The 22,733-nt window shown below is 40.1% G+C and overlaps 1 long non-coding RNA gene across 8 annotated transcripts; it reads right to left on the bottom strand.

Annotated features, from left to right (window-relative positions):
• Positions 1-69: 69 nt before the first annotated feature.
• LOC109403961 (uncharacterized) lies at positions 70-22,348 on the bottom strand. Of its 8 annotated transcripts, none has more exons than XR_009996731.1 (18): positions 22,134-22,348; positions 21,772-21,949; positions 21,275-21,668; positions 21,041-21,203; positions 20,419-20,976; positions 19,912-20,080; positions 19,344-19,849; positions 18,053-19,278; positions 12,930-17,992; positions 12,284-12,865; positions 12,049-12,214; positions 11,085-11,990; positions 10,840-11,020; positions 1,912-10,762; positions 1,715-1,777; positions 1,527-1,589; positions 1,032-1,088; positions 70-549 (listed from the first exon to the last, which is right to left on the bottom strand). It is a non-coding gene; the product is annotated as an uncharacterized LOC109403961 (long non-coding RNA). The 8 variants fall into 8 exon arrangements; XR_009996727.1 differs by having other exon boundaries at positions 1,032-1,589; positions 1,912-3,027; positions 3,312-10,762; XR_009996725.1 differs by having other exon boundaries at positions 1,032-1,589; positions 1,912-3,423; positions 3,482-10,762.
• Between the last annotated feature and the right edge of the window lie 385 nt (positions 22,349-22,733).

Genomic DNA, 22,733 nt, shown 5'->3' with positions numbered 1-22,733 from the left:
ATTGCGAGTAAACACGTGGCCACTCATCAGCAACGTTGGACGTCCCGTACGGCCCATCACCACTCGCAGATCCAACGGGAGCAGGGACTTTGATCGATAAAAACCGTCATCGCTATCGTTATCTGATTCCGCCGGAGGGTTCTGGTACTTCCATGAGATTTCGGCTGTTGAGGAAAACGAACATTGAATATATGTGTGTTAGATATGATTGATGAGAGGAGACAGCTGTTCAAAATTCACGCTTTGCACTGCAAATATCTTTGTCATTGCGCTTTATTTTCCAAAATCATTTAGTGATTCATGCCTAAACGTACGGTGGATGATTGTGAGGCCGAACACCGTGGATTATATTCGAACTATTGACACATTTGGTAATCCTGGCAGGACACTTTTCGGTTACGACTTTGGTGCATTTCCAGTAGATTCTCGTTCCCTGGGAGAAAGACCTCCCGAAGCTGTACCCATCGATGGTGATTATGACTTTACCCATTTGGCTGAAACCGTGACTGATCGTATGACAGGACGGATCCAATATTCTCGAGTGCCGTTCTGCAATGGAGGAAATTTAAATACGTTATTAAATTTGGGTTTGATTTAAAAAACGAGGAATAAGCTACAATACAATAGGGCACGATCAATGGAGTACTAGATTTGTAGTAATAAGCTGGATTTGTGTATGGTGAGTTGATAAAACTTCCGTTTTTGTAATGAAATGATCCAAACAGCGTGGGTATTACAATTTCATGCCTAATATGATGCTAATTGAGTGAAATTTTGGAACACTGTGATATGGTATTCTCCATTTCTTGTCTCTCCAACGACATAGTGACCTATAGAGTGTTGCTCAAATTAGGCAAGACATTATACTAACAAGGGTTTTTACACAATGTTATTGCAAAAACGGAGGACTTATCATACTACCACACCAAAATCCAGCTCACTACTACAAATCTAGTACCGCACCGATCGTGTCATATTAACTTAAATTATATATTTTGCTTAAATCACGTAGAAAAAAGCTGTACACTTACTTATGACTCTGGAACCTCTTGCACGTTTTGTAGAATTCAATGCCCATGGATTGAAACCTGCAATAATGAATTAAAAATAAAATGTTGGTACAACTTAATGTCGCCAGTAGTCATCAGCAACGCTGGACGTTAATGAAGACCATCTCCATTATCATATCCAATACTACTCGGGCCTTCAACTATCGTCAATAGCAAGTCGCTATCCTGCACGAGCCTAAGAGACATATATTTGAAACAAGCCTCAAGAACAGTTCATTGTACAAAGTGCTCGCTTTGCATAGCAGCTAGCTTCATCACTGTGCGTTATTCATGTCTAGACATTCGGCGGATGAGTGTGAGGACGACAGCTGTAGAATATTTTCGAGCTATTGGCGCAAGTAGTAATTCGGGCTAAGCACTTTTTGGTATTGACTCTGGAGCATTTCCAGTAGATTTTCGAACCCCGTGCTGAAGATCTGCGGAACCTGTACCCATCGATGGTGACTATGGCTTTACCCGTTTGACTGAAACTGTAGCTGACCGTATGGCAGGATGGGTCCAATATTCTTGTATGTGGTACTGCGAATGGGGGAAAACGAAAAAAAAAAACCTTATAAAGTCACATTGGTTTTAGATTGTTTTTGGCAACAAGTTGGATTTTTCAGTCTTAGTGTTGAGACAGTGATTACAGTACATTGACCTACCTACAACTCTGGATTTGTTCTTCCTTTTGTGGCTAGCAGTTTTCCATGTATTCGTATTCCAGCCTGCAACAAAGAAATATGCATGTGTTAATATTGTTCAATTTCAGTGGTTCCTAAAAACATCCAAATGACTAGTAAACAATAAATTTTTCCATTGCAGCGTGATATTGTAAACACTAGAGTGATATACAACTTACGGCTTCGTGGCCGAGCGGTTAGCGGCGTCAGTTGTTTAGGTGTCTCGTAAGCCTTGGAGTCGGAGAAAACTTTTCGTCAAACGGAAAATTCTCCACTGGGCCACTGGGTGTAATTTGTGTTGTCCGTTGTCATGTTAGTATTGTTCAGTCTGTAGAGGCCGCAAGGTCGAAGACGGTTTAATTGTCTTTATAAAACGTGAAATATTTTTCAACAGAATTGCACTCGCCTATTCATTGCCCCTCTCTTGGCATTAGTAGCGAAGCCTTGCGATACATTTGTAAATCATGATTGTGTTGGTCGTTGGTCAGCCTTACGTAGGTAACGCCTTCGATGGCAGTGGTTATCGCACGAGCGCGGCATTTCTGGCGCCGGAACAAAGCACACCGCCAATTAGTCGAGTCGGGGAAGTCTCGATCTTTGACGTACTCGAACCCCCGATAGAGCAGCTTCTTGGCCTTGCGTTGACTAAGCATAAACCGGGCTACCTCCATGTCCGATATCTTCTGCTCCAGGTTGTTTGCGTAGACTTTGGAGCGTCTTTTGTTGAGAACTGCTGGAAAGAGGAGAGTGTTACCCACATTGTTTGAGGTGAACACACAGAGTGTAGTACTAGATTGAGTAAACTGTAACGAAAAATTCGCATTCCGTAATAATCATATTTTATTATCTTTTATTCATAAACACTCTAGATTGCACAGTTTGGGCAAATGAAGCAGCGGCAGCCAGTGCACTGCTACTTCCAACCAGAAGACTATCGTTAAGAAATGATCCTGCCAGGGCCGAAGTACTTGGATCTAACATCGGCGGAAGAAGACTATTTCGCCTACTAGAGCCACCACCGGCGGCACCCGACGACGTGTCGTGGTTGTGAACATGCTTCACGTTCATGCGCGAGTTGATCTCATCGATCACGACAATGCACGGGCACTTGCACTTGTAGTACTGGTTGCACTTCCAGTACTGCTTGTTGTTTCGATGGCGATTCCGGAAGAATGTTACCCCATTTACCACCAGCAGATGACGGCCGCTCCGTTGGGATGTTTTAAAGGTGAACTGAGGCGACGACGGAAGTGTTTGGGGTTGAAATTGCTGCATGAAACTCGTGCTGAGCAAGGCTGCAACGGGATAGAAGCGAAAAAGTATATGATAAAGTACTAGATTATCACACACGACTATGTAGTACATAATTACTATGCTCGAACTACACACGTGATCCATGAATCATGAAATAACACCTTTTGTCAATAAAATGTTAAGCATGCAGTACTAGTTCATGATTAGGATGTTCATGTGAGTCAACCTAATAATATTTTAACAATAATAGTAACAAGATAGTTATTTACTTAATGCATTTATCGAATTTTCTATTTTTTTCAACTTAATGTGTGGTTAATTATACCAGTTTTCATATTCCGCTAAAAAGATCATTGATTGGATGTAATAATTCATGATCGAGAATGGAAATCATCGTTCTACCAGCCACAGGAATCCTTCAAGCAAATATGTTGTGCCTGGAAACAAAAAGGCCTAGTGATTATCGGGAAAATAAAATTTTAATTACTAACTCACAAAATCAGTTTGATTCCATAATCTAAATGCTTGCTTCCATTGTCTAATGTTATCATACAGTGCAGTACTAGAACGGTCCGTGATTATGCGTGGGATAGCGTCATCCACAGTTTCTCAAATATATTGGCAGCGTATATAAACTTGGTATATTTTGCAGATAATATTAATAGGAAGCAATCAGTGAAGTACTAGATTGAAAGTAGTGAGCTGGATTTTTGTATGGTGAGATGATCAATTCTCCATTTCTGCAAAGAAATGCTGCAAACAGCGTGGGTTATATGATTTCTTGCCTAATTTGATGCTGTTTGAGCAAAAGTTTGAGTAACTGTGTTGTTGTATTATTTATTTCTTGCAACTTCAACAACACAGTTACCCAAACTTTTGCTCAAACAGCATCAAATTAGGCAAGAAATCATATGACCCACGCTGTTTGCACCATTTCATTGCAGAAACGGAGAATTGATCATCTCACCATACAAAAATCCAGCTCACTACTTTCAATCTAGTACTTCACTGATCGCTTCCTATTGAATATAATCCAGTACTAAAATACACCTCTAATTCAGACTCCCACAAATGTTCCATTAAATCCACCGAAATCTCAGTATCAATACACATTAAATATCCACATTGAAGTACTAGAGCGTCCAGTAACAAGGGTAATCAAGTGATAATAGTGAATTCACACGTAGGTTATACTACGGATGAGCAAAGCTAATGTATCCGCAAGTTAAAATTTTCAATCTAGTACTTCAAAATGTTCATAGGCACGTTGCAAACAAAATTGGTATGCATGATTCAACCTTCACAGTTCAATCATTTCTAGCATTACGAAAAAAAACTACCAATAGGAAGCAATCAGTGAAGTACTAGATTGAAAGTAGTGAGCTGAATTTTTGTATGGTGAGATGATCAATTCTCCGTTTCTGCAATGAAATGGTGTAAACAGCGTGGGTTATATGATTTCTTGCTTAATTTTATGGTGTTTGAGCAAAACTTTGGGTAGCTGTGTTGTTGTATTATTTATTTCTTGCAACTTCAACAACACAGTTACCCAAAGTTTCGCTCAAACAGCATCAAATTAGACAAGAAATCATATAACCCACGCTGTTTACACCATTTCATTGCAAAAACGGAGAATTGATCATCTCACCATACAAAAATCCAGCTCACTACTTTCAATCTAGTACTTCACTGATTGCTTCCTATTCCTTTTTTTCAAAGTTGTTGGTACTAGAAGTACAACTAGAAATAAATGTCAAAATACATTTGCACTACTCATAATCAGTAGAACCTCAAGGAAAAGTTTTTCAGTACTAGTTTGTTTTTTTTTCGAATATCCCATAACCCTGATGTTCTAGACAGTTCCATCCTAAGACAATTTTCTCAGATGACTTAAAGGCTTCCAATGTGACATTTTCCAAAAGGTCTCAACAAGCCACTGTAGTACTAGTTTTTCTTCAATCATTAGTATTAATTTCTTATGATTATATTACTGTGTCTGTCATTTAGCGGTGTAACCTTGTATTTTTTATTGTCTCTCAGTCCATAGAAGTTTTTATTCCAAATTCACTCTTGAGCCCAAAGCTCAAATAATCAGTTTTTATGGCCTCTCACGTGTTTCAAATCAGTGAGCCAATATCGGGAGCGTGACAATGCACCGGCGTGCCGATGGATACTTTTTTACCTTTATTTGTGGTTTTCAATCTTGCCCTGCAACCAAGCGAAGAGTGCTTTGAGCAATGCCAATAGATGAACTCGTTTCGATGTCTGTCTATGTGAAAAGAAAATCCGTCAAATACCAACTTTCGACCGCGCTGTCCCACTATAAACAGCAGCCTGTTGTGAGCAGGATTCAGTGGATCTGAAATGAACATTTTTTGTTTTGTTAAGCGGGCATGATACACAAATAACACAATGCAAAATTGATCGCAAAGCTCTGCATGTTTGAAGAAAACATAAACGCAGTACTAGATGAAAACATCCGATATATAATTTCGCAAAAAATACACCAAAATTGACACTTAATCAAGGCTGTACTACAGTTACTATAGTGATCTACAAAGCATTACATAATGGCTGAAACCGCAGGAACCGCAAAAGCATGGAAAACACATTATCAAAGGTCAGTTCCAAGAATCTAGTACAACAATTTCAATTACTGTTTCAAATATCGTCCGAACCCTTCCCAGCCTGTTTTATTCCTTCCGATATTCAGATCAGCTGACCGTAATCAGCCTTGTGACAGTGAACCGGAGTACCGATGGAAATCTTTTTGCCCAGATTTGTGGTAACCAATTTGGCTTTGCAGCCGAGCGATTGATGTTTCGTACAACGCCAGTAGGTGGCTTGACCGTGGCCTTTGTTTCTGTTGAAAGAATATCCATCGAAGATTAGTTTCGGGCCACGTTGTCCTTTGATGAACAGAAGTCTGTTGAGGGTTGGATGCGAGGTATCTGGAATGAACGAGGTCAATGTGAATATTGGGTACTAGAGCAGTTCGGGTATCTGAAACGGGAAGTTAGTTACAAATGAACGCCATTGATCTAGTACTACGAAATAAATGTATGGCAAAAACGGAGTTTATTTTATCATCGGATTTATTCCATTAATGCCATTTTTCCCTAAAATTCCGGCATATGATTATGGCAATGTTCGTTGATGATAATGCGCCCCGTACCTCGGTACGTTATCGCACGGGCGCAACACTTGAACCGCTTTTCACGCTCGCAACGCCAATACGTTTTGATAGCATTGCCAGCATTCCGTCTGTACACGTACCCTTCCAGCGTCATTTTGGGCATACAACGACGACCTCGTCTGATCGAAAACGTCACGCCTCTGCCTCGGTACTCGATCTGGGCTCCGACATATCTTCGTTTGACTGAGGAGAAAAGAATGCATATTATTATAGAGAATTATTTCGACTATTTATTTATTTATTTATTTATTTGGTAAATTCATGTAACATAAGGCTTGCAGCCTTTTAAATCGCTACAATTGGTAGAAATCGATTGACAATTATACCTCCATACAATACAAAAATCTACAATTACATATACTCCAATATATACTAGAATTATACTGTTAAAAACTGTTTCAGGCTCCTTTTAAAGTTCACTATTGAAACACATGTTTTGCGAACAGAGATTGACTATAATACGAAGAACTATGCTGTGGAATTAGAAGATTTCTATTTCTATCAGATCGCATTGGAGAAATCTTGGAAAACAACTATTATAAGAACTATCAATGAAACTAGTCACGATACTTAATACCGAATACTTTTTTTGTAACAAGTAATTCACACAAACTAGAGAATTGTACCAGATTTCAATCAGTGTATCATGCAACTAATTTTCCATTTCATATTACGTTGTCTGAGGTCACTTAAGTAGAAACATGACAATTGGGTACTAGAACGCTAAGACGATGCTTCTCTGGCATATTTATTTTTTAGATTTCAAAACACACCGTTCGTGTTCAATTTGAAGTAGCACGTTTCCTTTTATCTATTTCTGTACAAAGAATATCCATCGAAGATCAGTTTCGGGTCGCGTTGTCCTTTTTTTGAATAGCAGTATGTTGATGATTGGATTTGAGACATTTGAAATGAGCTAGGTAACTGATAAAGTACTAGAGAAGTTAGAGAATCTGAAACGGCATGATAGTGATAAATGCACGGCACTGATCTAGTACTACGAAATTCATGTATGACAAAACGGAGTACATTTTATCATAGAATTCAGTTCCACCCACGCAGTTTTTTCCTAAAAGCCCGGCATGTGATTGTGGGAATGTTCATTGATGGTAATGCGTCCCGTGCCGCGGTACGTTATCGCACGGGCGCGGCATTTGAATCGCTTTCCACGCTCGCACAGCCAGTACGTTTTGGTGGCATTGCCAGCATTCCGTATGTAGACGTACCCTTCCAGAGTCATTTTTGGCATACCGCGGCAGCTCGGCGAAAACGTCACGTCTCTGCCTCGGTACTCGATCTGTGCTCCGGCATATCTTCGTTTCACTGAGGAGGCATTAAAAAAACAGATGTAATTATTGAGAACTATTGAAACAGCAGTAAACATTATTGATAAACTAGTCACGACGGCTTGTACTAACCAGAATTTTTATACAAACTGATGAATTGTACCAGATTTTAATCTGTGTGTCTTGTAAGAAACTATTCATTTAACATTTCGTCGTTTAAGATCAAATCACAAAGGTCGAAACAAATCAATGTAGTACTAGAACACTAAGACGAAGCTTCTCTCAAATGTTTATTCTTCAAATAAAAAAACACTATTCCGTTGCTGCAGCTTGCCTTTGCTTCGAAGTGGCACGTTTCCTTTTCTCTGCTACAACTTGGCGTCCACGTGCGATTATTTGCATTAGCGTGGAACTCTCTCCAAATCTCTGGCGCTCCGTGATGAGCAGATGGTTGTGACATCCACTCAGCTTAACCAGTGGTTTTTGTCCTTTCTCTCGACGACGTACAGAGGCACGAACCGGGAAGCTGCGAATGGAAACGATTAACTTACCCTAGACGTTTTCGTTGTTTACACGTCCAATACTGAACTTCGTCGGTTGTCCTCGATCGGATGAAGGGACATCCATCTACGCATAGTTGAAGGCCACCCACGTTATTCACCACGAAAACAATATCTGCAATGGTATAAATTAGTCGTTAAAGCATGATACGTTTACTGATACAATGTAGCAAAAAGAACTAATTGAAACATATGGCAAATCAACCAAAGAACTGTGATATTCTGAAAGTGACGGTATCCAGTATCTAGAACTTCTTGTTATATAATGAAAATACAATATGCGTAACATAGTGTTAACATCATGGGCATTATATAGCTCATCACTACAAATCTAGTACTCCATCAGACGCACTCTACTGAATACCTATATATTTTGAATAACTGTAATAAAGTAGATTTACGAAGAATCCGCATCTTTCCTATTGTAAAAAATGCTCTTAAAGTATGCAGGGTTGTTTACTTATAAAGCATTGAGTTCCTTGAATAGTAGACTAGATTGTTTAATTTGTTCAACTCACTAGAACAAACTGCGAAATTTATGGCTTAAATTGGGGAACACTTTCGAGTGGGTATGCTCAGCAACGACCACCCACAGCTTGGGAAGCCCATCGGCTTCACTGGTGACAATGCGGGCGCGATACTTGAGCCGGTAGTACAACGAGCATTTCCACGTTCGAGACCGCTGCCCTGGGTAGGGTCGCTCATTTGGAGTGTAGGTGTTTCCATCGTGAAACAAATGCTTGGTGCCACGCTTCGATAGCACATAAATTACGTTTCCTGTTGCGGATACAGATAAAAATGTTAGTGACTCATTCGTGTCGTATCAATTAGGTTTCGGTTTGTCTGCACTTTGTATTCTAGTACTACAATATCACTAATGTTTTCACTAATCGAAGATCCAATATCAGTCAATCTCAGAGAAAAAAATATAATTTTAATAAACACAAGGAAGACATAGAATACCACCAAAAATATACTCGAAACGATATCTTAAGACATGAAGTACTAGAGTTTGTACATAAATAATAGAAGAGTACATTTTATTATAATGATAATTTTTGGAACATAATTTTAAGTTGGTTACTGATACAATAAAAAGTTTGCTTATGTTTTATTGTGTTAGAACATCAGACGTTTTTGTCAGAAACTTATTCCGTAGATTTTTTACACTTATCAAACGAATACACATCGCGAGTATGGTTATGCAGGGGTTTGGTGATTTTCATCATCTGCCGCCCGTTAACCTCCTTCGTGACGGCCCTGGCTCGGCATTTTAGCTTTCCGAACAACGAGCACTTCCAGTTGCAGCTCTTCTGAGCCTGGCGGTCTTTGATGTAGGCATATCCGTTGTACAGCAGCATCGCCCTGCCCTTCTGGGTGTAACCGAACTTGGCCGCCCGGAGTTTAGAGGAACCTGAAAATGCATAACGATACAAGAACGGTTAATTTAGAATACATCAAATGGTAGAAATGACTCAATTTATGTGAAGAAGTATAAGATTCGTTGATTTTTAAAATTTCATATATTTCCTCGAAAACGAATTCTTTAAAAAATGACGGTAATAAGCAATTCAATACTGTATTCGATTCCATGGAACGTTGATAACCATTGTTGCCTGTTTCAGATTACGCTGATCTATAAAAAAAAGGAACAATGTTAGTAGATAAGTTGCAAAGGTTCAGCGATTTGTATTGTAACCATACAAATCGAATCATGTGTTTTTTTTTTCAAATACCGCACCAGAAATTTAAACTGACGTAGTACTAGTACTACATTCGATTGCACACTGCTCTTGAATAACTTTTTTCTTTTTCATTTGTTTTAGGAAGCATAGCCGATGACGTACGTATTCCAATACAGTCGACTCTGATATTTCAATGTTTTGAATTTTGAAAACATTAATCACATGCACTGTAAACAAAAAAAAATGTGTTGATTGAACACCGATCTGATACTACCCGACAGGCCGAGAAACGTCCTTACCAATCACAGATCGCAGTTTATGTGAATCTAGTTGTTCCAAATCGTCTTCATTCCCCGCTGGTTCAATGCATGCATTATTCAATATCTCTCTACCGAATATTATGTCCATCAGTCGGGCAGTATAGAGAGCCGAGTTGGAAGAATAGATTTTTACCAGGTCCTCCAATGCTATGTAGATGTCGCTGCCACTGTACAAAGGGACTTTTCCAGATGCCCCTTCCGCGCTAGATCTTCTCAGTAAACCGTGCAGTCGCGAAATCGTTGGTTTTTCTTGTGGTGGATGCAATCGTATTTGTGAAATGATTTCAATTTTCGGATAAGTTGTAGACGTTTCCATTTTGTTCCCAGTTGTTGCTGCAAAGAAAACAGAAAAACTTAATTGTATAAAATTGGACGAAATTTTCGTTCCAATTAATTTGAAGAGTTTGCCAGCTGAAAACGATTGAAACGTGTGAAGTACTATATCAAAAAGAAATATATTGTATTTTTCTAGTTACAACTTAAATTTTAGAAGGCAAAACTCAGCAGTGGTACTAGATTAGAAGAAAAATTTAGTTAAATGATAACGGTGTATGAAGCTGTGTTATTCCACGACCTGCACTGGAAAACGTCAGTGTTCGGGATCCAGCGCTTGAATTCGTTTCCGCTGATTGTAGATGAGATTGTACCGCCGTCGAGCAACCAGCTGCACAGCTTTCTTCAGCGAACCAGCCAGGGCGTCCTGCGTAACACCATGGCTGGACCACGCTTCTGCAATTGGAAAATGGGAAGCGGTGTTAGTCGTGCAAAAAAACCAGGGCTGTAGTAGAACAAAGCATTAGATTTACCTAGCATACATGAATTGAAAATGTCGAGCTTTTGCATGGCTTTCTTTTTACACGAAGCACTAGAGTCGTACCGTTCCTGGCCAGTCCAGTTGAAATTCGAGAGGGCTTCGTCGTTGAAAAATCGGTAAAGGATGTGAGCAATCTCCATGTTTGGTAGTTTATTGGCTGCCAGATATTTCATCTGTTGGAAGAATTAAAAACCAAAATGAGGCAAAATGAGGGCAGAACATCCGATGAAAACCCACATATTGGTTTCTGATGATAGGATTCCGTTTGACCATCAGTTCCAACCGGTCGACATCCTCTTCGCATGTCAGAGGAAATTCAAATCCAGCCACGCGAACCAATTTAGATTGCTTTCTACTCGGAGGACGTCGCTCTTTGGGGCTGATTTTTAGCTGCATATGAAGTGGTTTGCCGGCCACACCTTCATGTACACGTGGATCTACTTTATGCAACTTTATATCCTCATCTTTGTGAGATTCTGCTATTTGTTCTAGTACTGCATTACCGCTAGCTGGAAGTGTAGAATCCACTTGGATGGGAATGCTTTCCAGCTTTATGTCCTCCACGACTATTTCTATTGAATAGAGAAAACAGTTTGAAGTGGTTTGATGTTGCATAAATGAGGTACTAGATTAAAAATAAAGCTATGCCGTTTCGCAGTGTTCTACAACTTAATTCAGATATTATTGTCATTTAGTTTTTTTTTCTCTGTTTCCTACTAGCTCTATCTTTAACTTATTTATTTATTTGACAAAATTAATAACTTTATTTGTAATAACCGAATTTTTAAATAACCAATGTGTACAAGAATCATGATTGTTTTTATATTGTTTGCATGAGAAATATCAAGTTGATTTGTTCCAATCAAACAGTAAGCACAAAAATCATAATCGGTCACGTATGAATCTAATCGAGTACTGAACTAATTCTTTCCTACAACAGTCCCAACGGGTTATCGGTGAAATTTCCAGTTTACTCTAGAACGAACACAACCAGCTAGTGTTCCGATTTTTCCTTCAACATCTTCTCGATAGATCTCTTCACCCGGAAGGTACGCTGACGCATTCTGTTACGAGTCTGCTTGATGGCCGTGGTTATTTGGTTGGCCAGTTCTTCTATGGTTAGCCCTTCCGATTCGTAAGCATCTGTGGAATAAGATTTTAATTGATACATCGTTATCACTGTCAAAACCGTTGAACTCACCCATGAAACAACTGCTGAAAATATTGTAACCTTTCATGGCGATCTTGCGCCTACCAAGCACGTTTGCTCCATTGAAGTTATATCCTTCCAGAGCTTCATCCGAGAAAACTGACGGCATAAATTGGAATAGTTTGATATGTTTCGATTTGCGCTTCAACAATTTCACCTGAAAATGCCATTCCAATCAAGCAATATCACTCTAGTACTACTTTCCTCCCAAATGAAAATATCTTACATATTCCTCGCGAATGTCGGCCCGTTCCGAAATGGTTTTTTCCAATCGTTCCACTTCATCGCCATCGGAGATTGGGAATGTGAATCCGCCTAGAATGCAAACAACCCGCATCGGCGACGAAGCCTTGAATGGAGTTTTGGTCGTTTTTGTTTGTCTAGCTGCAGGTTTCTCCTGAATCTTGTACTCCCCTTCGGCAGTGCACACGACGTAGATATTACTTTCATCAGATTTAATGTCTGAAATGTACATTCATAATGGCAATAGTTAGTGAAATTTCTAATTTTTCATCAATATTATTTGACTTTTTTTCCAAGCCTTTCGAATAATTTTCATTTAAACGATGAATTGTGTTCAACAGAATCAAGACTAAAGTTACGAAAAACTAATTTCTATTTTATTGTTCAGCCTGAAATTAAAAACAACGCAATCTAACGGTTTTTGCCAACAATCAACAGTTTGGCCACCTTGAGAACCTTAATGTCCCTATTCTTAAAGTCAAATTTGCTCTCGTGATTGTGGTCCTCACGAAAGGAGTAGGCCGTCCCCGGTTCGCCTCGCAGGGTGCTGATCCGACTTTTGCATCTGTGGAGGATAATAACACACTCGTCACTGCCGAAGTTTTTCTAAAGACATCAAATGCAATTACCCAGATCTTTGCCGAGAGCAGTGCCAAATGATGATGCGTTCCCTGATTTGAGACCGGGTGTACAGGTGGCCGTCGATGATCAACTGCATGTTGCCGAGTCTTCCCACAATGAAGGTGATTTCACGGTCCTCTGGAAAGATTGTTGCGTTAGAGTGACAGTTCTCACTGATGAATTGTCAATTCAATACTGTTTAACCAAATCATAAACAAAACTTTCTTGATAGTGTAGGAATATAGTATTTGATTTTGTATTCTTCCTTAATATAGTACTTCACGTAGCTATGTAAATAATCATGTTATGAATTCTGTATGTTTTGCAATCTGAAAAAGAAATGGCAATGAAATTATAAAATAAGTATGAGATAAACTCGGACATATGCGATTCCACGAGACATGGTCAACTATCCTTAGATGATATCGGAGGGTGACTTCTCCGGCCCCGAAGGAATCAGGTCAACGCATACTTTACTGGTCATCTAGGAATGCTGTACATACTTTTCTCCATTCCGGTACATTACAACCACATCCAATCAACACCTACGTCGAATCTCTAGCTTGATACGACCTACAGATACCATCCAATTGCTGACCGGTGGCCAAATCGTGATTATGGGCAGCGCAGAGATAGTAGACCAGCTTGTTGCTGACCACTACCTCGGCCGGGCACTGTTGGCTCCTGTATCGGCTGCATATGTAGTGGCTTATTTGGTTCTTCGTGAAGGTGAACGAGTACACCATGTCCTCCAAGAGTACCTGAGCCGCTCCGAAACGTGTGTTCTGGTACACCACGGGGACTCCTTGGGTACTGTTTATAATCTCCTTTACGTTATATTTGAGTTTGGTCCGCTTGGAGCGAGTAGGCTTGATCGGTTTTTCATGTTTGACCTTGTCCTCCGTAACGTATTCGATAACTGTAGTTACTGAAAAAAGAATGTAGCATGTTAGTAGATTTTCTAGCAGTACTAGAGTGAGATAAACTAAAACACGATTGGTGCATTCAAAAACAGAACCTTTATTTCAAAAGAAAAGGAAATCTCAAACAGAAGTTTTGCAAGTTATTTACCCTTCATTGCCCATTCAGTAATTGAAGTACTAGATCAACTCAATTCCGGGCATTTTATTTGCACAGAATCCAAATTACAATACGCTCAATCGCTGAAAATAATTACTACACAACGTATTATGTAGAGAAAACCAAACATTTGTTCAAGTACCGGAACGTTATGTCACCGCACGAACTCGATAACTCTTATCCTCGCCTAGGACCTTTCCAGCGCCGCTGGATGATTATGAACCTGATTCTTGAGGATCAGTCCGGCGCTGCCGTCCAGGGTAATGATTCGGGCGCGACACTTCAGCGAACGGCTCTTGGCACACAGCCAGTAGGTTTTGCTCTTGTGGGTGTTGTTGCGGAAAAAGGCGTGGCCACCCATCAGCAGCATTGGGCGTCCCTTGCGGCCTACCACCATCTTCAGGTCCAACGGGAATTGGGTCTTCGCTTCATCATCCTCACCGTCGCCGTCTTCATCATCATCGTCGTAGTGCTCGTCCGATTTGCGTGTCGAATATTGAACAATTTTCAGCTTAACTGTTTGGGATAAGTTGGATGAAAAATTATGAATAGGTTAGAGCAAAAAATATGATAAAATATGGCTTAGAATGTCATCTTCTTTTGAGCAAATGGGTTCTTTCGGCCGTTATAAGGTTTTTTTTCTATTGGAGTACTAGATTTAAGCAATCGCTTCGATGCATTTCTTTATTTTTCAAGCTGAAACAGCCTGAAAATAAATTTAAATTGGTAATAGCTCAAGTTACTCCACAGTGAACAAGAAAATAATAATTTGATGAGGTCGTTCTAAACTGTTAGGCTATTACTAAAAACGAGGTACTAGAATTACGGATAGTAATTTCATACAATGAAAAATAAATAAGTTTTTATTAAAACTCATTGGCATGTACTTCTACATCAAATGATTGTGTCGCAGTTACTATCTCAAACTTCCTAACTCAGAAATCTCTTTTCCGTTTGGGACGACGAAACTCATTCTCGGTGAGATCCTGGCGATGGGTGTGCTCTTCGTGGGTGACGCGCACGTAGTCGTATCCGTTGATGTTTTTCGTGATGGCCCTTGCTTTGCAGCGCAGCCGTTGGTAAAATTGGCACTTCCAGTTCACCCGTCCGCTCGATTCGTTGGTTTTGTTTTTGCTGAAGTAATATCCGCCATGAAGCAAGCGCTGCGTTCCTCGGGAGGTGTACTCGTACAGGGCTCGCTCGGTGAAAACAGCTTTGTCATCTAAAAGCACAGAATAGTTTAGTGTATGACAATGACGTACTAGAACTGAAGTAGAATCATTTCTACTCCTAGTAAATAATAATTGGTCATCGAAGGTAATCTTACAGAGTGTTTCATTAGGGTGAATATATCTACTGAAGTACTAGAATCACACTAACACACATAATTTATTTGCAACGAGAAACTCTACTCTTACTTATAACCGATACTTGCACATCTCAAAGCGATTCATCCTTGACATGCGGGATAAAAGTGTTCGCCAAACTCATTGGGTTGACGGCCAGCCTTCGGTAGTTGATCTTGTACTGCTCCACCGGGTGGTAGTGTAACGTGTTGGTGACTTTCACGTACACCACGCCATTGATGTCCCTCGTAACGGCACGAGCCTTACACTTGTACCGCGTAAAGAGGGAACATTTCCAGTTGCAAGTCTTCGCCGACTGTCGATCCTTGGTGTACGCATGCCCATTGTGTATCAGTTTCTGTTGACCACGACGAGTAGTTCCGAATACAGCCGGTTCGAAAACACCTAAAAATGCGAATAGTTCGTATTAGTGCAGTAGTAATCTAGTACGTCATTGGAACCACTAAAGGAAACATAGTTTAAACAGGACAATGAACCCATTCTGATATACGTATATTTTTCTCACAATAATTCTACAAATAAACTACTTTCTTTCTTATGCAGACTCCATTTCGTCCGCTTTCGTAATAATCACTGGATGCCTCCGGTACATCCGGACATCGTGGCTGTGGGCATCGTTCGTAAGCCTTACGTAGGTGATACCGTCTATGATTTTGGTTATGGCACGAGCGCGGCACTTCTGCCGACGGAACAAAGCACAGCGCCAATTGGTCGAATCCGGAAAGTCTCGGTCCTTGACGTATTCGTACCCATGGCATATCAGTTTCTTCGCTCCTCGTTGGCTGATCCCGAACCGGGCCACTTCCATTCCGGCTTTCGGAAGCATAAACCGTTCGTAAATCTTCCTCCTGGCGAAGGATTCTGTGGAAAATGATAAAACGTCATGCTTTGTAGGAATTACTGTGAAGTACTAGAGTATTCATGTAGTACAAATTTTAACGAACAACAACAGCTCAAAATAACGGTTTTATTTTCTCTTGTTTGGTCATGATCTAGACTGTACAGATTGTTCGAAGAATCCTGTGACAGCCAATGGGCTGCTGCTTCTTCTGAGGAAGGTATTGTTAAGGAAGGATTTCATCTGTCGTGGTACAGTGGGCCAGTTAATTACTACTACTACTACTGCCTCCGACGATGCACGATGACTTCTCATGGTGATGGATTGATTTCGTCGGTCACAACTAAGCTTGCATTTGTAGTACTACCACAGCAATCGCTTTGACTGGATGTTTCACGGCTAAAATTAGGCGATGCAAGAAGTGGTTGCGATTGAAACTAGAGCATAATGTTGGTATGAAAGGGCGCTAAACTGTATAAGAGTTGATGCATTATTCGATGTAGTACTAGATTTAATAAACATTAGAGACTACGTGAAATGGAAACTCATAAAACGATTGCAGCGCAAATTATTACTATTTTACTGGGGTGATTTTTTTTGGTACATGGCGATTCATCACCGTTTCACGTAGTACTAGTTTTAAACATTAAATTACAACTTCGAATGAGTGTAATCAGTTTCGTACCTTTTAATTCCGCCCTGTGTTGCTTATCCTTTGACAGATACAGTTATCCACTCTGACATAACTGACACTGAGGAAGATTACAAGTGGTAGTCGAAATACGCGTATCTGTCAAAGGATAAGCAACATAGGGCGGAATTAGAAGGTACGAAACTGATTACACTCATTCGAAAAGGGTATTCTGCTTAAAGGGTTCGAAAAGTCGGTACAAGATTAAATTACAAGATCATTGAAACTGTGTTTGAAGTTTGCGGCGATTTTTTCATAAATTTCAACAATAGGTTCTTAAGAAACTTTAAAGTTCACAAAGAAACTTCTCAACCATTGGTATTGCGGAATCTTATGAACTCAAGATAACTAAACAAATATTACTTAAAAATCACGGTTGGAAAATATGAGGAAGGTCGATCAATTCTGTTCATTTTTATTTGGCCTCAAATCAAAAACCGCCGTTGATGAAATTACAATGATTCGTGGTTGTGTGTATTCTTCAGAACAACCAAGCCCGGAATCAGCACGTTGGTAATGGCACGTCCTTTGCACCCACTGTGCCATTTGGTACACTTCCAGTAAATTTTCCCGCTGTGCGCATTGTTCTTGATGTAGCGGTGGCCCTGGTAGTTCAGAACGTTATTTCCCCGGCCGGTTGTGTAGGTGGGCTTCGAAGGTGAACCATCGCTTTCAAAATTGAACATTTCGTTGTTTGCCGAAGACATCGTTGCGGATTTGGATCTACTTTTCTTCTTTGCGGGTACTTTCATTCCCTCTGCAGAACCAGAACCGACGATCTCCGCAATGAAGTAAATCTGGTCAATGTCGTTACCATCTATAAAGGAAAATAGAAATCCATTAATCCAAAACTCATGCACAAACGACACTCTTCAGAATTCAAAACGATAGCACGAAACACAAAGTTTCAGTTGAGATAGATTTATTTAACTATGGGTCTTCGAAGAGTAAAATCCTATGAGTAGCAGAACTGCGGGATTTTCGCTCAACGAATACCGGGTGATTATGTGTTCTGCTGCGAGCTATCAGCGTGGGAACCTTTTTCTCCTCACTGTTTGCCGGGGTGATGACTCTAGCTTTGCAGGCTGTACTCCCCTGGAATATAATTGAAATTTGTTAGTTGAAAAAAAGTTCTGCATAAACAGACTAACTCACCTTTTTAGCGCAGATCCAATAGGTTTTGTATGCCCCCTTACGATTCTTCACGAATTTGTAGCCATCAACGTGCAGCAAAACGCAACCACGTTGCCCGACGGTGAAGTATATTTCCTTGGGTTGATCATCTTCCACTTCTTCAATGTTAACAATTTTAAACACTAAAATGGAATCCAAATTAACTGATTAGTTATGCTTCAACGTAACACAAATATATGACATAGAGGAAAAGTCCACCACAGTTCCCACCAACTCATTAATGTTTTATTTACAGAGTATCATATAACATTGCAGTACTAGAATGGTTCATGATTGTGTGTTGGATATCGAACCACCAAGTTCTCTTCCCCGTTTCTCAGTGTGTAGGTTAGAACCCATGCTTTACATTTGCTCATGCCTGCCCTCGCACAAGACCAGTACGTTTTGTTTGCACTTTCCTTGTTTTTGGTATAGCTGAACTCTCCTAGTTTTAGCTTGCGACTTCCTCGAAATCCGGAAACGTATCGGACATAGAAATCTGAAATGTGGATTGGAATCATGAGGTCAATGCAAAACTGTCCGAGAATTCCTAAATTTAATAAAGTAAAGTACTAGATTGACTTCCAAAGACGTGTGTATTTTATTAATCTCTTGCAAGTTGTTGTTTCAGTCGCTTCAAAGATCCGTACGCTCTGGGTGAGGCCACTACCTGGTGGTTATGTTCCACGTTCAACATGAAAAACTCTTCGAGTACGGACTTAATCCGGGCGCGACACTTGTACACGGTAAACTGCGAGCAGCGCCAGTATGTGATATCGTTTCGTTTGACGTGTCGATTGAAAAGATGACCATTGTGCCGAAGCTGAACGGTTCCACACTTGCTAATGACATACTGTGGCGCATCGAATGTCGGGGACGTTTCCTGAACTGAAATTGTAGTTACAAAATGTTAGCAAAATTAGTTGGTTTTAGTTTAATCATAGTTGAACAGTTCTTCCAACGGTGAATGACGAGCATGTGCAGTACTAGAAAAAAAACGACGAAAACGTGTCAACAATATCGAAAATTAGTATGGATGGTATAGTACTAGATTCATCGACATTATATATTGAAATTTAATTGAAAACAGTTACATATCAACAACGAAACATGTCATTTGAAAAGTGAAAAGAATGTGCGGTATGTCAGCTCTCCTCCGACCTTAGCTCGGTTGATTCGATTCAAATCTGAAGGATGATTGTGCGTGGCTGAAATTAGAAAACAATTGCTTAGTTATTCAAATTCATAAGCCAACCGACAACGCAATACTCACCATTGGTGTTCGAAATAAACAGGTAATTCCCTTCGCTCTTGAGTCGACCACGGCACTTCTGCGAACGATTGTGTACACACTCCCAGTACAGTATGTTCTTGTGGGGACCCTGACGTCGCATATTGGATCGATAGATGTGGTTTTCGTGCACCAACAGAATACCTCCCTTTCGACTCACGATGAACATGTAGCGCTGTTCGTCATCTGCGGCTGCACACTCATCCAGTTCTACCGTCCTCGTGAATACCTTTTTTCGTGGTTTTAGGGGATCTGAAATCCATAGTGGGAAATTGTTGTCATTACCATTCATTAGTTATTAATTTAAATTCATTAACACAATATACAAAGTTTTTTGAACATTTCACGTTTATTCAACAAGCTTCAAACTTTCATTGATTTTCTCTGCCGAAACTTCTGCATGCGACGTCGAGCGGTAAGCTTTCTCACCACAAGTTTGATCTTCTCCTCGAGCAGTATGTGCGTCAATCCATGATCAGCCCATGCTTCTGAAAGTGAATTCACTAGTTTTATTCTAGTACTTCCCCAAATAGTGTATAGAGAGACAAACCTATCATACAATCGATGAAAATTTCATAGTTCCTCATCGGCATCTTCGAATCGCCAATGTTGTTGGTTCCGGAGTAGTTGTAGCCCATCAGAGCATCGTCGGTGAAGAGGTACGAGAAAAAGTTAGTTACGTCCATTGTCGGGGGCTTCTTGAGCGACAGGTAGCGTACCTAGAGTTGAAAAGTGAAAATGCTTCATGCTTGATTTGATTCCAAACGTTAAATTGTTTAAAAGTAGTTGCGAAGACTTTATAATGAAATGATAAATATAAGCCTTAATACGGAAGTACTAGAAGAACCAATTGAGTAGGCTTTCACTCTGTTGGCAAATAACAACATCTTTGTTTGTTTGTCAGTAATAGAAGTTAGTTGAACGCTAACTATTCCAGCTTATTACAACTAATCTAGTACTCTGCCTAACATGTTCTATAAATTGGTTGAAAATGCTATGCCTAAATACGATAGCACTAGTCTGGTCTGATCCAAGCCTGAACGCATTCGCTACTCACATATTGCTGCCTCACATCGAAATCCTTCCGAACGGCTTCCTCCAATCGTTCGATTTCGACCATGGATGTCAACGGAAAATGGAAACCATCAACATGAGCGGTGGCACGCTGCTTCTGCTGCTCGGCAGATTTAAGCAACTCCTGCAGTTCCTTGTTGACGTCACAGATTTGAACCTCCAGTTGCATCTTTTCGTTTCGACTCGACGCCATGCTGATCATTTTGTTGAGACTTTGCAACCGATTCCGCAACTTGGCGATATTTTTGGCTAGAGAATATACAAAAGAAATTGAAATTGTTGGTTTAAACGTAGTACTAGAATTTGAAAAGCATCTCAATGACAATCTCTTCGTTGGAAATTATTTGAAAGGATCATTTATTGTTTGGCTTCTCCAACACTTCCAAATAAACAGTACTGGTTCAATTACTAAATGAAGTACTAGAATATCGTTTCCTTAGTCGAATTTTCAACTTCCGTTTTGAAATATTTACGTTTCTGATCACGTGACGGATGTGCTCGGCTAGGGATTCCTCCGTTACACCCTTACACTGCCAGGCATCTGAAAAATGTGTAGTTTAAGGCATATATTTCAGGACCATTCTAGTACACGATCCAGCACTTACCTAACATGCAACTAGTGAAGATTTCATAATCTCTCATGGATTTTCTTTCCAAGTTGGAACGCTTCGTCCAGCAGTATCCGACCAGGGATTGGAAGGTAAAGATGTGTTGAAACACGGTTAAAACGCTTTGATCGTCGGTCAGTTTCGAGCGTAGGAACTTAATCTGAAAAATGGCAAAAGTTACGCACAATCGAGCATTATTTATTTTTTCTATCCAAAGCATATCATCCTTACATATTGCTTCCTGGATTTTTCGTTACATCGAACGGACAATTCGAGCTCCTCTATTGCTTGTTCCGATCGTATAGGAAAGTTGAACCCAGCGGTGGAGAGCGATGTAACTCCAAGATGTGAAATTCTCTGGGGCGGTTCAGCTGATTCCATACCATGAAATTAAGCAAAAAGTTACTTTCTAGAATGATTAATGATAAGCAAGTCTCAGAATTAGTTTCAAAAGTGGAAATATCGTTTTTCTACATTTATTCATATCCGAGGAATCTTCAAAGCTCTACAATCTTAGACCTAGCTCGAAAATTGCGCACGTTGTTGCGAACATAGATGCGTTTGATAACGCTTGCCATTTTTTATTTCAACGTTTCCATGGTAAATCCGTGACTGCTCCAAGCCTCTGAAATGGTAAGAACAATATTAGTATCATAGACATCTACAATGATAAAGAATTTACAGTTCCGAGCTAAAAATGAAGTACTAACTCCGATAGAGATACTTACCAAACAAACAATCTGTGAATATCCAATAATGCTGCAGTGCTTCTCGCTGCGTCATAGATTGGGAGGACTTGTTGGACGTCCAGTTAAAGTGACGGAAGATGGCTCGATCGGTGCAGATTTTACCAAACGTATCTTCAAGGCTTTGTCGTGGTGTTTTGATGCGGCGCAGAAATTTTATCTAAAGGAACAAAACAGCAACACTGATAAGTCAATCTACTACTGACAGGACGTTTCTGTCAAGAAACAAACAATTTTGGTTTGTGAAATTTGTTCCAGCATCGACTACATTTTACTCCCCTAAACGGTACAACTACGCTATTTAGGGAAGTAAAACATTGTGAGTTGTGGTACAATTTACTTACATATTTGCGTCTCATGTCGGGATCTATCCGAACAAAATCCTCCAGTTGAATGACGGCATGCGGATCGGTTAGCGGAAACAAAAGTTTTGTGGCAGGGGCTCCAGGTTTGATTGCTGGAACAAAAATATTTTGAACTATTAGCACATTCATCCTGAGTTATCCAGAACGTGTGGCTAAGCTGTGCATAGAAGAAATCTAGTAATTGTATCGGTCAATCTTTATTAGAAATCATCTTCATCCGAATAAATACAACTTTCAGTCCGTTCCCGTTCTCGCTTCCGGTTTTGGTAGCGACGAAATCGTTCCCGACCGTGTACGTTGCGAATCACCTTGCACAACATTTGACGGACTTCATCTTCCGTAACTCCGTGATCCATCCAGGCTTCTGCAAAATGAAGAATTTTAGACCTAGATATGCAACGTCTAGCGATTCGCAAATTCTGCAGACGAACCCAAGAAGCAGCTCGTGAAAATGTCGTAGTTCATCATCGCCCGTTTATTGGCCCGACGACTGCTGAATCCACTATAATTGTACTCGGTGAGACTTTCGTCGTAAAAGAACAACTTGAAGATGCTTTCGATGGATGCATTTTCGCTCGA

The sequence above is a fragment of the Aedes albopictus genome, chromosome 1 (genome assembly GCF_035046485.1).
Source record: "Aedes albopictus strain Foshan chromosome 1, AalbF5, whole genome shotgun sequence".
Lineage (NCBI taxonomy): Eukaryota > Metazoa > Arthropoda > Insecta > Diptera > Culicidae > Aedes > Aedes albopictus.
The sequence above is the reverse complement of the archived record's forward strand: the minus strand, read 5'-3'. Positions and strand labels throughout refer to the sequence as shown.